A 16095-nucleotide genomic window follows, 5' to 3' on the forward strand; every position below is an offset into this window, starting at 1 on the left:
GGCCCCCGCCCCCGGCGCGCAGGTGCGTCTGCATCTGCGCATGCGCGGCCGGCATCCTCTGCAGAGCCGACGGGCGCGGGCCTGCAGCTCCAATGGGCAGAGTCCTGTGACTTACTGACGGGTCACATGACGGCGGGGGGCGGCCAGGTGGACACAGGGAAGTGAGGAGAGACCAGATGGGGGCAACTGAAAGGGACCTGCGGGAAAGAACTGAGAAAGAGGAAACAAGAGCAGGAAGCCCCACTGGAGTGGAGCGACAGGATGCACCGGGCGCTCAGCGGGGACCAGAGTCTGGGCTGCTTCTCCCACTGCCTTGAGCTCTCCATAACTCCCTTCTGCTCTTCCCCACTCCCTGGGCGGGGGATTGGAGCCTGGGCCCTGCCCTAGGTGTTAGGGTTTAAATGGTGCTGGGGGCTCTTTTCCTTATTCAACTAAAGTGTGTTGAATAGAAAATTTAAAACTAATAACTTGGTGCAGCTTTAACAAGTCTTTATTACAAAATCAGTAGGAAATAGAGAAGAGAAGGAAAAACAGCCTGAAAATGGAACTCTGGCCCATTTTGGGGGACCCCTGCCTTTAAATAGATTTTGTATTGGTATCTTCTTTTTTGTGTGTGGGTCTGGGGATAGGACCCAGGGACATTCGACCTCCAAGCTACACCCCCTGCCCAATTTTTATTCTTTATTTTGAAACAGGGTCTCACTAAGTGGCACAGGGCCTCATTAAATAGCTGAGGCTGTCAGCGAACCGCGATCTTCCTATCTCAGCCTCCCAAATGCTGGGGTTACAAGTGTGCACCACCACGCCGCCTGTATTGGTATCTTCTTATCAGTGTTACCAAGGCAATGGGCTAGTAACTTATTTCTTAGGCAGGTGGGGCCTCTTTGTCACCAGACAGTGCACTAAGTGCGGGGTTCAATAATCTACCTGGCCTTTGCCTCTATTGTACTGGGCAGTATTGGTTGCTCATCAACTAGAGGTGTTCAAAGCGGCACATGGAGTTTACCTTTCCTATACACAGGCCAGGTCACACAGCAGAGGAGGTAAACAGGCATGGATGGCCTCTCTATATTTTTAGGGCTAAAGGCTGCAATTGACTCTAGGCTTTTACTATAGGTTAATCATTAGAACTAAAGGCAAAGAGAGAGGAACTCTACATTGTAACAGCTGCCGCCTTTCCCTGCCTGAGAGCCTGCACAGTGCCCAGGCTCTGACCACTTTTTGCATTTTTGAAATTAATACCAAAGCGATTTTCCAATACTGGCACACTGTCCCCTCAGCCCCTCCTGCTTTTTTTTTTTTTTTTTTTTTTTTTTTTTAACAGGCAGTCCTTCTGTCTCAGCCCCCAAGTACTGGGATTTTTTTTTTTTTTTTTTTTGGCGGTACTGGGGATGGAGCCCAAGGGCATTCTACCTCCAAGCTACATCCCCAGCCCTATTTTTTTATTCTTTTATTTTGAAACAGGGTCTCACTGAGTTGCAAAAGGTCTCACTAAGTAGTAGCTGAGGCTGTATGTGAACCGCGATCCTCCTTCTCAGACTCCCGAATTCTTAGAGTACAAGTGTGTGCCATCACGCCCAGCCAAGTAGTGGGATTACAAGCGTGTGCCATCATGCCTGGCTACCAAGCACTATAATATAACAACAACAACAATAATCTGGGCGTGGTGGCACACTCGTCTAATCCCAGTACTTGGGAGGCTGAGACAGGAGGATTGTAGATTCATTGCCAGGCTCAGCAACTTGTGAGGTCCTCTGCAATTTAGTGAGACCCTGTTTCAATATAATGAGTAAAGCCGGGCGTGGTGGCACACGCTTGTAATCCTACCATTTGGGAGGCTGAGACAGGAGGATCGCAGTTTGGGAACAGCCTCAGCTACTTAGTTGGGCCCTTTGCCCAACTAAGAAACACAGTGAGACCGTGTTTCAAAAGAGGAGGAGGAGGAGGAGGAGGAGGAGGAGGAGGAGGAGGAGGAGGAGGAGGAGATGATAGGGCTAGGGGTATAGCTCGGAGGTAGAATGCCCCTGGGTTGCATACTAAAACAACAACAACAACAATAATAATAATAATAATAATTATTATTATTATTATGAGCCCCCTCCCTCAAATGCTGAAGCTTCAGGTGGCAAGAAACCTGGATCCAGTGGGGCGTGGTGGTGCATGCTTATAATCCCAGTGTTCAGGAGACTGAGACTGGAGGATTGATGGTGGTTCTCGGACAGCCTCAGCTACTCAGCGAGGCCCTTTGCAACTCAGTGAGACCTTGTTTCAAGAAGAAAAAAAAAAAAAAAAGACTAGGGACCGGGATGTAGCTCAGTGGCAAAGCACCTGCTTTACAGGTGTGGCGCTCTGGGTTTGATCCCCGTTCCAAAAAGACAAAAAAAAAAAAAAAAAACCCTTTAAAAAATAAAAAGACTAAAAGAATAGGGCTGTAGGTGTAGCTCAGAGGTAGAATGCTCCTGGATTCCATCCCCAGTACCACAAAAAAAAAAAAAAAGGAGGAGAAGGAGAAGGGGGAGAAGGAGGAGGAGGAGGAGGAGGAAGAGGAGGAGGAGGAGGAGGAAGAGGAGGAGGAGGAGGAGGAGGAGGAGGAGGAGGAGGAGGAGGAGGAGGGAAAGAAGAAGAAACCTGGATCCGAGCTGGGCGTGGTGGCACACAATTTTAATCACAGCATTTGGGAGGTTGACACAGGAGTATCGTGGTTAGTGGACAGCCTCAGCTACTACTTAGTGAGGCCCTCTGCAACTCAGTGAGACCCTGTTTCAAAATAAAGAATAAGAAATAGGGCTGGGGGTGTAGCTCGGAGGTAAATGCCCCTGGGTTCCATCCCCAGTACCACAAAAAAGAAGAAACCTGGATCCATCTGGGGATGTAGCTCCGTGGGAAAAGCAATTGCCTAGTGAGCACAGGGGCCTGTGAACAATCCCTAATACTGCAAAAAAAGGGAAAAAAATCAATCTTAATGTCCTGCACAGTGGCCCACACCTGAAATCACAGTGACTCAGGAAGTTGAGGCAGAAGGATCGCAAGTTCCAGGCCAGCTTCAGCTCTAAAAAGGGGGAGGCAGTGATGTAGGTCAGTTGTCGAACACCCCTGGGTTCAGTCCCCAGGGGGGGGCACGAAATAATCCTGGCTCCACCTGGCTCAGTGGGTGGCTAGGAGGATGGGTGGCCCATCATTAGATCCAGGAAACATCGTGGTAGAATAAGATAATTACCTAGCACTACTTACCCTCTCTCCAGCTGGGTGACGGGGCGCCCTGGGCATCCTTGTCACCGCCCTCCACCCACTCCCGCCCCCAGCACCAGGGTCCTGAAATGCTCGCAGCAGTCTGAGAAAGCAGGGTGCCTGCCCTCCCAACCCACATGAAAGCAAACACAGGCTGTCTTCTGGTCCCCAGGCTGGCTGCCTCTCCTCTCCGCACAGCACATCCTCCCTCCCTCTCTCCTCCTTTTGTCTGCCATCTTCCCACCTCCGTTTCTCCCCGCTCTTGCTCTCCCACTCCCTGACAGCAGCCACCTTCCCCTCACTCCGCAGTCAGGGCCCCGACCCTTAGCTTTGGGGAGCCAGCAGCCCGGCGTGCCAGCGCTTGCCTCTTGGTGGCTAGCCAGTTCCTTCTCCCCTCTGGGCATCAATATCTTCATGGTCCATTTACACATACCCAGACCCTTGTCCTGAATCTCACCAGGAGTCTCTGGTTCTCCCCGAGTCAGAAAACAGGGAGATGGGGAGGCACGGGAGGGAAGGGGTGCATGCCGGGAGCTGGTCCCCTTCTTACCATCCCTGCACTCTGGAGGAATCTCAGGTGCCATCGATAGTGAGAAGGGGAGGCAGGCTGTGGGGCCCTGTTCTGAGCCCTGTGGACCCCTGTCCTCCTCTTCACAAGGACTGCCCTCTTCCTCTGCTTGGTCTCCTTAACCTCCAACTCCCACCCTCCATTTATTTATTTATTTATTTATTTATTTATTTATTTAATTGTTTGTTTTGTTTATTTGTTTGTTTGTTTGTTTGTTTTTGCTACTTGGGATGGAACCCAGGGGAATTCTACCTCCAAGCTACACTCCCAGTCCTATCTTATTCCTGAAACAAGGTCTCACTAAGTTGCAGAAGGCCTCACTAAGTAGTTGAGCCTGGCCTCGAACTCGTGACCCTCCTGTCTCAGCCTCCCAGGTACTGGGATGACAAGCATGCGCCCCCACACCGGCTCCCACCCTCCCTTTCTTCCAGGCTGGAATATAAGTCCCCCTGAACACATCCCAGGCACACCCTGTGTACACAGAGAAGCTATTGGAGCAGATGTTTAATATACAAAACAAAAATATCAAAAGGGAAAAAAAATCCCAGCTATTTCGTTGAATGGCTCCCCAACAATCTGGATCTGAAGACATCTGTTTGTGACATCCCACCCCAAGGACCTAAAAATACCTTCCGTGGAACAGCACAGCCATCCAAGCTCTGTCTCAGCGGATTTATAAGTAGTTCTCTGCCCCGATTCACCAACAGGCTGCAAGCACACTCCCACACTCAGTCTCCCTGCTGATGAGGCCCCACGGAGGGGAGAGAAGAGGCAGAGTCCTGGCTTGCAGCGTCTTTTCTTTCCCTCCGCCCTTACTCCACCCAAGTGCCTTTAAACCAGACGTCACTCTGGACAGGATCTCCTGTTGTTTGCCCTCTTTGTATCAAATCTCCCACTAACCGCAGCTGGACCCACTCGGGCTAAGGGTCCTCAGAAATCAGAATCAAGCCCTCTGAGGCCAGGGCCACCATCCCATTCCTAATTCCTGGAAGCTGAGCTTGTTGCAGGTGGACCACAGCGGCGATCCGGACTGCCACAGGCGCCTGTTTTGCGGGCGTGGTCTCCAGTACAGCAGCGGCACAGGTGGGTTGTGGGGAGTGATCTGGAGGGCTCTGACTGCTTCAATAGAGAGAAACTCCTATTCGATGGCATTGTTTGGGAGGTGGTGGAGACTGTAGGGGGCGGATTCTAGTGGGAGGAAGTGGGTCCCCAGTTGAGACAGGAGATGACAAGCTCAAGGGCAGCCTCAGCAATTCAGTGAGATCCTGTTTCAGAATAAAAAATCAAGCCACGCATGGTGGCTTGTGATCTCAGTGCTTGGGAGGCTGAAATAGGAGGTTCGCGGGTTCGCAGCCAGCCTCAGCTACTTAGTGAGGCTCTCCGTAACTTTGTAAAACCCTGATTCAAAAATAAAGAATAAAGTAGAGGTCGTGGCACACCCTTGTAATACCAGCATTTCGTTGCAACTCAATGAGACTCTGTTTAAAAATAAAGAATAAAAAAAAAAAAACAGGTGTGGTGGTTCATGCTTGTAATCCCCGTGCTTGGGAGTCTGAGACAGGAGGATCGCACAGGTTGGAAGCCAGCCTCAGATACTTAGTGAGGCTCTCAGCAACTCAGTGAGACCCTGTTTTCAATAAAATATAAAATTGGTCTGGAAGTGTAGCCTGGGGGTAGAAAGCCCCTGGGTTCCATGCCCAGTACCACTAAAAACAAAACAAAAAACAAAAATAAAAAATAGGGCTGGGATGTAACTCAGAGGTAGAATGCCCCTGGGTTCCATCCTCAGTACCACAAAAATTTTTTTTAAATAAAAATAAAATAGCTGGGCGTGATGGCGCACGCTTGTAATCCCCACGCTTGGGAGGCAGAGACAGGAGGATCACACAGGTTCGAAGCCAGCCGCGCGTGCTGGCTTAGGAGACCCTGTTTCCAAATAAAAATGTAAAAATAGGTCTGGGAGTGTATCCCGGAGGTAGAAGGGCTTCCAGGAACTCCAGTACCACCAAAAATAAATAAATAAGAAAGAAAGAAAGAAAGAAAGAAAGAAAGAAAGAAAGAAAGAAAGAAAGAAAGAAAGAATAGAAAACTGGACTGGGGTGTAGCTTGGAGGTAGAATGCCCTGGGTTCAAACCCCTGTACTGAAAATAATAATATTGATGAAGATGATGATGATGATAATAATAATAATAAGGCAGAGGTTTGCCGGGTGTTGGTGATATACGCCTGTAATCCTAGTACTTGGGAGGCTGAGACAGGAGAATTGTAGGTTTGAGGCCAACCTCAGCAACTTAAAGAAGCCCTCAGCAACTTAGTGAGACTTTGTTTCAAAATAAAAAAAAACAAAAAAAAACTATAGTCAGAGCCAGGTGTAGGGGCACACACTTGTAATCCCAGCATCTGGAAGGCTGAGACAGAAGGATCTGGGTTTGCGGACAGTCTCAGCTACTTATTAAGGCCCTTCGCAATTCCGTGAGACTGTTTCAAGATAAAGATTAAAAATAGGGCTGGGGATGTAGCTCAGAGGTAGAACGCCCCTGGGTTCCATCCCCAGTACTGAAAAAAAAAAAAAAAAAAAAAAAAAGGAAGGAAGGAAGGGAGGGAGGGAGGGAAGGAAGAAAATCCGACTGGGCATGGTGGTGTATGCTTGTAATCCTAGTACTTGGGAGGCTGAGACAGGAGGACTGCAGTTTCGAGACAGCCTCAGCAACCTAGTGACACCTTGTTTCAAAATTAAAAAATAGAGCCAGACGTGGGAATGAATGTAAATCCCACTACTTGGGAGGCTAGAAAAGAGGATCACAAGTTTGAGGACAGCCTCAGCGAATAGTGAGACTCTCATCAACCTAGCAAGACCCTCTTTCAAAATAAAAACTAAAAAAATAGATTTGGGGGTGTAGCTCAGAGGTAGAACGTGCCTGGGTTCAGTCCAAGTGCCACTATAAATAAATATTTAGTTAATTAAAAAGAGCTGGGGTGTAGGTTGGAACGTCCCTGGGTCCAATCCCCAATACCACAAAAAATACATAAACAAATAGGGCTAGAGTGTAGCTTGGAGGTAGAATGGCCCTGGGTCTAACTCTCAGTACCACAAAAAAAAAAAAAAAAAAAAAAAGGCAGGGCTGGGGACATAACTCAGAGGTACAATGCCCCTGGTTTCCATCCCTCGTACCAAAAAAAAAAAAAATTAAAAAAAAGCAATAAAGACAAGATAAAATCTAGTATTATAGCTGGGCAAGATGATGCACTCTTGTAATTCCAGTACTTGGAAGACTGACCTAAGGATCACAGGTTCAAAGCTAGCCTACGCAACCTAGTGAGACTCTTAGCAACTTAGTGAGACTTTTTCCAAATAAGAAATAAAATCAGGCTGGGGGTATAGCTTGGAGGTTGAATGCCTCTGAGTTCAATTTCCAGCACCAAAAACAAAACAAAACAAAAAAACAAGCTGGGCTTGGTGGCGCACATTTGTAATCCCAGCATTTGGGAGGCTGAGACAGGAAGGATCGTGGTTCATGGACAGCCTCAGCTACTATTTAGTGAGGCCCTTTGCAACTCACTGAGACTCTGTTTCAAAATAAAGAATAAGCCGGGCGTGGTGGCACACGATTGTAATCCCCGCACTTGGGAGGCTGAGACAGGAGGATTGCGCAGGTTCGAAGCCAGCCTCAGCTGCTTAGTGAGGCTCTCAGTAACTTAGTGAGACTGTTGCCAAAAAAAAAAAAAAAAAAAGGGTCTGGGAGTATAGCCCGGAGGTAGAAAGCCTCTGGGTTCCACCCCCAGTGCCACCAAAATAAAGAATAAAAAATAGTGTTGGGGGTGTCACTCAAAGGTAGAATGCCCTTGGGTTCCATACCCAGTAACACACACACACACACACACACACACACACACACTCTCTCTCTCTCTCTCTCTCTCTCTCTCTCTATCTATATGAACTAAAGTTCAGTAAAACCATTAACTTCTTCGTCGCACTGGCTACATCTCAAGTGCTCAAGAGCCCTCCGTAGCCAGTGGCCACTGAGCTAAACAGCACTCATGGAACGTGGCCATCACAGAACGTTCTCATGGACACACCAGAGAAGGTGGTGTGTTTCAAAATAAAGAATAAAAAATAGGGCTGGGGGTGTTGCTTGGAGGTACAATGCCCCTGGGTTCCATTCCCAGTACCACAAAATTAAAAATAAATAAATAAATAAAATACAGCTGAGAGTGTAGCTCAGAGGTAGAACACACCTGAGTTTTTTCCCCAACATGAAGGAGGAGGAGGAGGAGGAGGAGGAGGAGGAGGAGGAGGAGGAGGAGGAGGAGGAGGAAAGGAAGGAAGGAAGGAAGGAAGATCTTAGGCCCCAGACCCTTACAGACAGGAAAATTGAGTTCCATAAAGGGGATGGGACTCAGACAAGGTCACAGAATGCCTTTACAACCAGATCTGCACACCTTCCTTCCTTCCTTCCTTTCTTTTTACTTTTGTTCTTCTCCTCTTTCTTCTTATTTATGTGCTAGAGGTTGAACCCAGAGGGATTGTATCTCTGAGCTACATCCCCAGCCCTATTTCATTTTTTAAATTTTGAAACAATGTCTTGCTAAATTGCTGAGAGACCTTGCTAAGTTGATGAGGCTAGCCTTGACTGCGATCCTCCTGCCTCAGCCTCCTAAATTCTGGGATTACAGGCATGCATCCATCCTTCCTTCCTTCCTTCCTTCCATCCTTCCTTCCTTCCTTCCTCTTGGCTGAGGATCAAACCCAGAGCCTCACACATGCTAGGCAAGCACTCTACCACTCAGACCTCTAGAAAGCCCGTGTCAGCGGGAGGCCGCTTGGCCCAGGCAGCAGGCTGACCCACCACCACCACCTGCAGGTCGCAGGGAGGAACAGCAGGAGCCCGAGGGCCAGGACTAGACCAATGGGATCCGTTTTGTGTTTGTTGTTTGGTACTGGAGATTAAACCCAGAGATGTTTTACCACTGAACCACTGATTTTTTTTTTTTTTTAAAGACAGGGTCTCACTATATAATACAGGATAAACTAGAACTTTTTTTTTTGGTACTGGGGATTGAATTCAGAGGCATTCTATCTCTAAGGTATGCCCCCAGTCCTATATATATATATATATATATATATATATATATATATATATATATATATATATATATATATTTTTTTTTTTTTTTTGGTGGTACTGGGGTTCCTGGAAGCCCTTCTACCTCCGGGCTACACTCCCAGACCTCTTTTTTACATTTTATATTTGGAAACAGGGTCTCCTAAGCCAGCGCGCGCGGCTGGCTTCGAACCTGCGTGATACTCCTGTCTCTGCCTCCCAAGCGCGGGGATTACAAGCATGCGCCACCACACCCGGCCCCCCAGTCCTATTTTATTTTTTATTTTGAAATAGAGTCTCAAGAGTTGCTGAGGGCCTTGCTAAGTTGCCCAGGCTGGCTTTGAATGTGTGATCTTCTAGTCTCAGCTTCCCAAGTACTGGGATTACAAGTATGTGCTACCACACAAGGCTACAACTTTTGATCCTCCTGCCTCAGCCTCCCTAGGCACTGGGGAATCCTTTTTACTTATGTATCAGGGTACAGCTTCAATATGGCTTCGTACAAAGCTATTACACACCTTAGTTTGGCTTTATTTTTATTTTGTTTAGCTAGACATGGTGGCACACATTTGTAATCCTAGTACTTGGGAGGCTGAGACAGGAAGATCACAGGTTTGTGGCCAGCCTCAGCTACTTAGTGAGGCCCTTTACAACTTAATGAGACCCTGTTTCAAAATAAAGAATAAGCCGGGCGTGGTGGCACACGCTTGTAATCCCCGTGCTTGGGAGGCAGAGACAGGAGGATCGCGCAGGTTCGAAGCCAGCCTCGCTGGCTTAAGAGACCCTGTTTCCAAATAAAAATATAAAAATAGGAGATGGGCATGGTGGCATACGCTTGTAATCCCAGCATTTGGGAGGCTGAGACAAGAGGATCGCGGTTTGCGGACAGCCTCAGCTACTTAGTGAGGCCCTCCACAACTCAGTGAGACCTGGTTTTAAAATAAAGAATTTTTAAAAAGGGCAGGAGGTGTAGCTCGGAGGTTAAATGCACCTGGGTTCCATCCCCAGACCGACAAAAAAAAAAAAAAAAAAAAAAAAAATATATATATATATATATATATATATATATATTAGGTCTGGGAGTCTAGCCCAGAGGTAGAAGGGTTTCCAGGAACCCCACCAAAGAAAAAATAAAATAAAATAAAATAAAATAAAATAAAATATGGGACTGGAGGTGTAGCTCAGAGGAGTACGTTTTATTTTGTGCTGGGGAACTTCAGTTCTCCTGAATGTTGACCATGTGTTCTACCACTAAGATATATCATCAATACCTGAGTTAAAAGTTTGATATTTTTTGCCTGGCGTGGTGGCGCATGCTTGTAATCCCAGCATTCGGGAGGCTGGGACCGGAGGATCACGGTTCACAGCCAGCCTCAGCTACTTAGTGAGGCCCTCTGCAACTCAGTGAGACCCTGTTTCAAAAAATAAAGAATAAGAAAATAGGGCAGGGGTGTAGCTCAGAGGTCAAATGCCCCTGGGTTCCATCCCCAGACCTGCAAACAAACAAACAAACAAACAAAAAAAGTTTGATATTTTGGCCAGGTGTGATGGCACATGCTTGTAATCCCAGCATTAGGAGGCTGAGACCAGAAGATCGTGGTTCGTGGACAGCCTCTGATACTTAGTGAGGTTCCTTGCAACTCAGTGAGACCCTGTTTCAAAATAAAGAATAAAAATAAAATAGGGTTGGGGGCATAGCTCGGAGGTAGAATGCCCCTGGGTTCCATCCCCAGTGCCAGAAAAAAAAAAAAAAAAGTTTGCTATTTGGTTCATTGTGCAGTGTTTTATATGGGGTTTTTTTTTTGTTTTTTTTTTTTTTGTTTTTTTTTTGGTGGTACTGGGGTTCCTGGAAGCCCTTCTACCTCGGGGCTACACTCCCAGACCTATTTTTACATTTTCATTTTGGAAACAGGGTCTCCTAAGCCAGCGCACGGCTGGCTTCGAACCTGCGCGATCCTCCTGTCTCTGCCTCCCAAGCGCGGGGATTACAAGCGTGCGCCACCACGCCCGGCTTTTTTTTTTTTTTTGTACTGGGGATGGAACACAGGAGCACTGAGCCTCCAAGCAAACACTCCCAGGCCAATTTTAAGGTTTTTTTTATTTTTTGTTTTATTTATTTATTTATTTATTTATTTATTTATTTATTGGGGGAGTCTGGGGATGAACCCAGGGGCATTCGACCTCCGGGCTATACCCCCTGCCCTATTTTTATTCTTTATTTTGAAACTGGGTCTCACTGAGTTGCAGAGGGCCTCACTAAGTAGCTAAGGCTGTCTGCGAACCACGATCCTCCAGTCTCAGCCTCCCGAATGCTGGGATTATAAGCGTGCGCCACCATGCCCGGCTGTCTTTTTATTTCTTGAAATGGGGTCTCATTGAGTTGCAAAGGGCCTCGCTAAGTAGCTAAGGCTGTCCGCAAACAGTGGTGGTCCTCCAGTCTCTGCTCCCGAGTGCCGGGATTACAGGCATGCACCACCATGCCCGGACAGTAATTTTTATTTTTACAAAGTATTGCATTCAATAGCCAAACATGGTGGCACACACTTGTAATCCCAGCATTCGGGAGGCTGAGACAGGAGGAGCGCGGTTCACAGACAGCATCAGCTACTTAGTGAGGCCCTTTACAACTCAGTGAGACCATGTTTCAAAATAAAGAATAAAAAATAGGGCTGGGGGTATAGCTCGTAGAATGCCCCTGGGTTCCATCCCTGGTACCCCCCCAAAAAAAATTGAAAATGACTAAGGATATAGCTCAGTGGTGGAGGATATTTGCTGAGCATATGCAATGCTCTGAGCTGGATCCCCAGCATGGCAAAAACCAAAACAAACAAAAACCCACACACAAAAATGGTATCGAGAGAGAGAGAGAGAGAGAGAGAGAGAGAGAGAGAGAGAGAGAGAGAAAGAAGTAGAGAAAGTCAGGCAGATGGGATATTTCTGTAATCCTAGTACTTGGTAGGCTGAGATAGGAAGATTGCAGGTTCAAGGCTAACCTCAGCAAAACTTAGCAAGAATCCATTTCAAAATAAAAAATAAATAAATAAGCCGGGCGTGGTGGCACAATCCCAGCATTTGGGAGGCTGAGACAGGAGGATCATGGTTAGTGGACAGCCTCAGCGACTACTTAGTGAGGCCCTTTGCAACTCAGTGAGACCCTGTTTCAAAATAAAGAATTAAAAAAGAGGGCTGGGGGTGTAGCTCGGAGGTAGAATGCCTCTGGATTTCATCCCCAGTACCTCAAAAAATATAAATAAATAAATAAATAAATAAATAAATAAATAAATAAATAGGCTAGCAGTGGAGACAGGCGTGGTGGTGCACGCTTGTAATCCCAGCATTTGGGAGGCTGAGACGGGAGGATCGCAGTTCCCGGACAACCTCAGCTACTTAGTGAGGCCCTCTGTAACTTAGTGAGACCCTGTTTCAAAATAAAGATAAAAAAATAGAGCAAGGGGTGTAGCTCAGAGGTTGAATGCTCCTGGGTTCTACCCCCAGACCCGCAAAAAAAAAAAAAGCTAGAAGTGTAGCTTGGAGGTAGAATGCCTCTGGGTTCAATCCCTAGGACCAAAAAAGAAAAAGAAGCCAGGTGTGGTAGGGCATGTTTATAATCCCAGCATTCGGGAGGCAGAGACCGGGGGATTGCAGTTTGCAGACAGCCTCAGCTACCTAGTGAAGCCCTTCGAAACTCAGTGAGACCCTGTTTCAAAAATAAAAGAGTAATAACTAGGGCTGGAGGTGTAGCTCGGAGGTAGAATGCCCCTGGTTCCATCCCCATTACCACACACAAAAATAAAATAAAATAAAGAAAGAAAGAAAGAAGAAAGAAAAAAGAGCAGTGCATCTAGCCATGTAATTAACATTTGTAAAATCTATTTTATGTAACTTTTTAAATGTATTACTTATTTTACTGAAATAAGTAATACATTTACTGAAATAAGTAATACATTTTACTGAAATAAGTAATACATTTTTAATGCGGGGTGTGATGGTGCACACCTGTAATCCTGGTACTTGGGAGGCTGAGACAGGAGGATCACAGGTTCACAGTCAGCCTCAGCTACTTAGTGAGGCCCTCTGCAATTTAGTCAGAACCTTTTTCAAAACAAAAGAAAAAGGACTGGCGTGGTGGCTTGTAATCCCAGCATTTGGGAGGCTGAAACAGGAGGATCAGGGTTCGAGGACAGCCTCAGCTACTTAATGAAGCCCTTTGCAACTCAGTGAGACCCTTTTTCAAAATAAAGAATAAAAAATAGGGTTAGGGGTGTATAGCTCAGGGGTAAAATGCCCCTGGATTTTATCTCCAGTACTGCAACAAAAACAAAAGGAAAGAAGAAAGAAAAAAGAAGGAAAGAAAGAAAGAAGAGAGAGAGAGGAAGGAAGGAAGGAAGGAAGGAAGGAAGGAAGGAAGGAAGGAAGGTCAGTCTAGGGGTGTAACTGAATACACACACACACACACACACACACACACACACACACACACTTTTTTTTTTTGGCAATACTGAGGATGAAACCCAGGGGCATTCTACCTCTGAGAGACACCCCCTAGACCTACTTTTTTATTCTTTATTTTGAAATTGGGTCTGAGTTGCTAAGGGCCTCACTAAGTAGCCAAGGCTTACCACGAACCACTATCCTCCCGTCTCAGCCTCCCAAATGCTGGGATTACAAGCATGTGCCTCCACGCCTGGCCAGAAATACATGTTTAAATAATCACCATTGCTTTAGTACAGAGGCAGAGCTGTGATCCAAACAGGATGCAAAGAAGCCAGCTGGGAGCGGGGGCAAAGACCCAGGAGAAGCAGTGGAGACCCCACCAGAAGAAACAGCAGAGGAGGAGCGCTGGAGATCTGGAGGAGAGGGAAGGGGTGTGAGGGCGAGCTCACGTTCAACATCTGGGTGGCGGTGGTGCTGGTGACTGCGATGGGGTTCTAGGAGAGGAGCCGGGCCTCTGGAACCCCTCTCCTCAGAGCCGGGTTCACCGGGTTGAATTCTCTGCACGGAGTGTCCAGGCCACCACCAGGGGGCAGTGGGTCCCTTCCCGAAACCTGGTGCTGGGATGGGGCGGAGCAGTCCCCGCGAGCCCAGGGAGCCCTCCCCTGCCCGCCCTGGTGGAGCTCCGCATGGCGGCCTCAGATCCAAGATTCTGGGCTCCTTGCAGAAGAATCTTATAAGAGGGAAGAGAAAAAATTTAAATCCTAAAACCCTAGAGTCTGAAAATCATGAGCTGTGATTCCCCTTCTGCTTAGGAAAGCAGCGGGCTCCTGATCATGAGCTCTGTGAGTCCCCTTCTGCTTAGGACAGCAGCGGGTTCCTGAAGATGGCCCCAAGGTCTTGCTGGGGACCTTCCCCACCTAGCCCGCCTCCACTCAACCCCAGCCCGCAGCAGGGAAGGGATGGCACTTCTGGAGCGCTCCCTGTCTCACACAGGCAGGTGCTTCAACCTGACATTCCTTTCTCCACTGGGCATCCTGCATGTCCCTCCAGGACCCTGACTTCATCCAGGCCCGGGGTCTTGCCTGCCTCCCCTTCTCCCATCATACCCCTCGCTTCCAATGCTCCAGCTCATCTGTGCTTCTGAAAGGCGGGCCCAAGACTGTGTGGCCTCAAGAAATACTTGTTGAACAAAAGACAGCCGGGCATGGTGGTGCACACTTGTAATCCCAGCATTCGGGAGGCTGAGACGGGAGGACCCATCCAGGGTTCCATCCCTAGTACCAAACAAAACACACACACAAAAAAAGCAAATAAAAAACCCTAAAAAACAACCTGTTATAACTGGATAAGAAGACATTTACTGTGATTAAAGAGCTCACGAGTAGCAATCCCCATATTTGAATGCTGGTTTCTTTGACTTTGAAAGCTTAGGTTGATGAGCTGAAAGTCCATTCTTTTCTTTCTTTCTTTCTGTCTGGGGATGGGACCCAGGGACATTCTATCTCTGAGCTACACCCCCAGCCCTATTTTTTATTCTTTATTTTGAAGCAGGGTCTCACTGAGTTGCAGAGGGTCTCACTAAGTAGCTGAGGCTGTCTGCGAACCGCAATCCTCTTGTCTTGTTTTTGTTTTATTATTTGTTTGTGTGTGTGGTATTGGGGGTGTAACCCAGGGGCTTTTCTACCTTCAGGTTACACTCCCAGACCTATTTTATACTTTATTTGGAAACAGGGTCTCACTAAGTTGCTGAGAGCCTCACTAAGTAGCTGAAGCTGGCTTCGAACCTACGCGATCATCCTGTCTCAGAAGGAATGAAGCCAGGCATGGTGGCGCACGCTTGTAATCCCAGCATTCAGGAGGCTGAGACAGGAGGACTGAGGTTCGCGGACAGCCTCAGCTACTTAGCGAGGCCCTTTGCAACTCAGTGAGACCCTGTTTCAAAATAAAGAATAAAAAACAGGGCTGGGGAGCTGAGTGTGGTGGTACATGCTTGTGACCCCAGTACTTGGGAGGCTGAGACAGGAGGATCACACAGGTTCGAAGCCAGCCTCAGCTACTTAGTGAGGCTCTCAGCAACTTAGACCTTGTTTCAAAACAAAATATAAAATAAGGTTTGGAGGTGTATCCTGGAGGTAGAAAGCTCCTGGATTCCATCCTCAATACCAGACACACACACACACACACACACACACACACACACACACAAATAGGGCTGGGGGGTGTAGCTTGGAGGTAGAATGTCTCTGGGTTCCATTTCCAGTGCTGCAAAAATAAAAATAATAAAAAATAAATAAAAATTTAAAAAGGGATGGTGGTACAGCTCAGAGGTAGAATGCCCCTTGGTTCAATTCCTAGTATGAAAACAAACAAATAAAAAACCCTCACTGAGGCCAGGTGCCACTAGTGGTGCATTTGTAAGCCCAGAATTTTATTTTATTTTATTTTTAAAGGGTCTCACTAAGTTGCTGAAGGTCTTCGCTGGCCTCGATCCTCCTGCCTCAGCCTCCCAAGCGCTAGGATTACAGGCGTGTGCCACCACGCCAAGCCAAAGCCCAGAATTTTAGCAAGACTCAGTTTCAAAAATTAAAAAGGGCTGGGGGTGTAACTCAGTAGTAGAGTGCTCCCAGGTTTAATTCCCAGCACCACAAAAAATAAATAACTCATTGTAACTTGTGCATTAGTTATCTGTATGTTAGGCTCCTATGAATAAAAGAAAAAAAGAGAGAGAAGGCCACACCCATGTGACCAGCACTTCCAGTTATA

The sequence above is a fragment of the Muscardinus avellanarius genome (genome assembly GCF_963383645.1).
Source record: "Muscardinus avellanarius genome assembly, chromosome: 13".
Lineage (NCBI taxonomy): Eukaryota > Metazoa > Chordata > Mammalia > Rodentia > Gliridae > Muscardinus > Muscardinus avellanarius.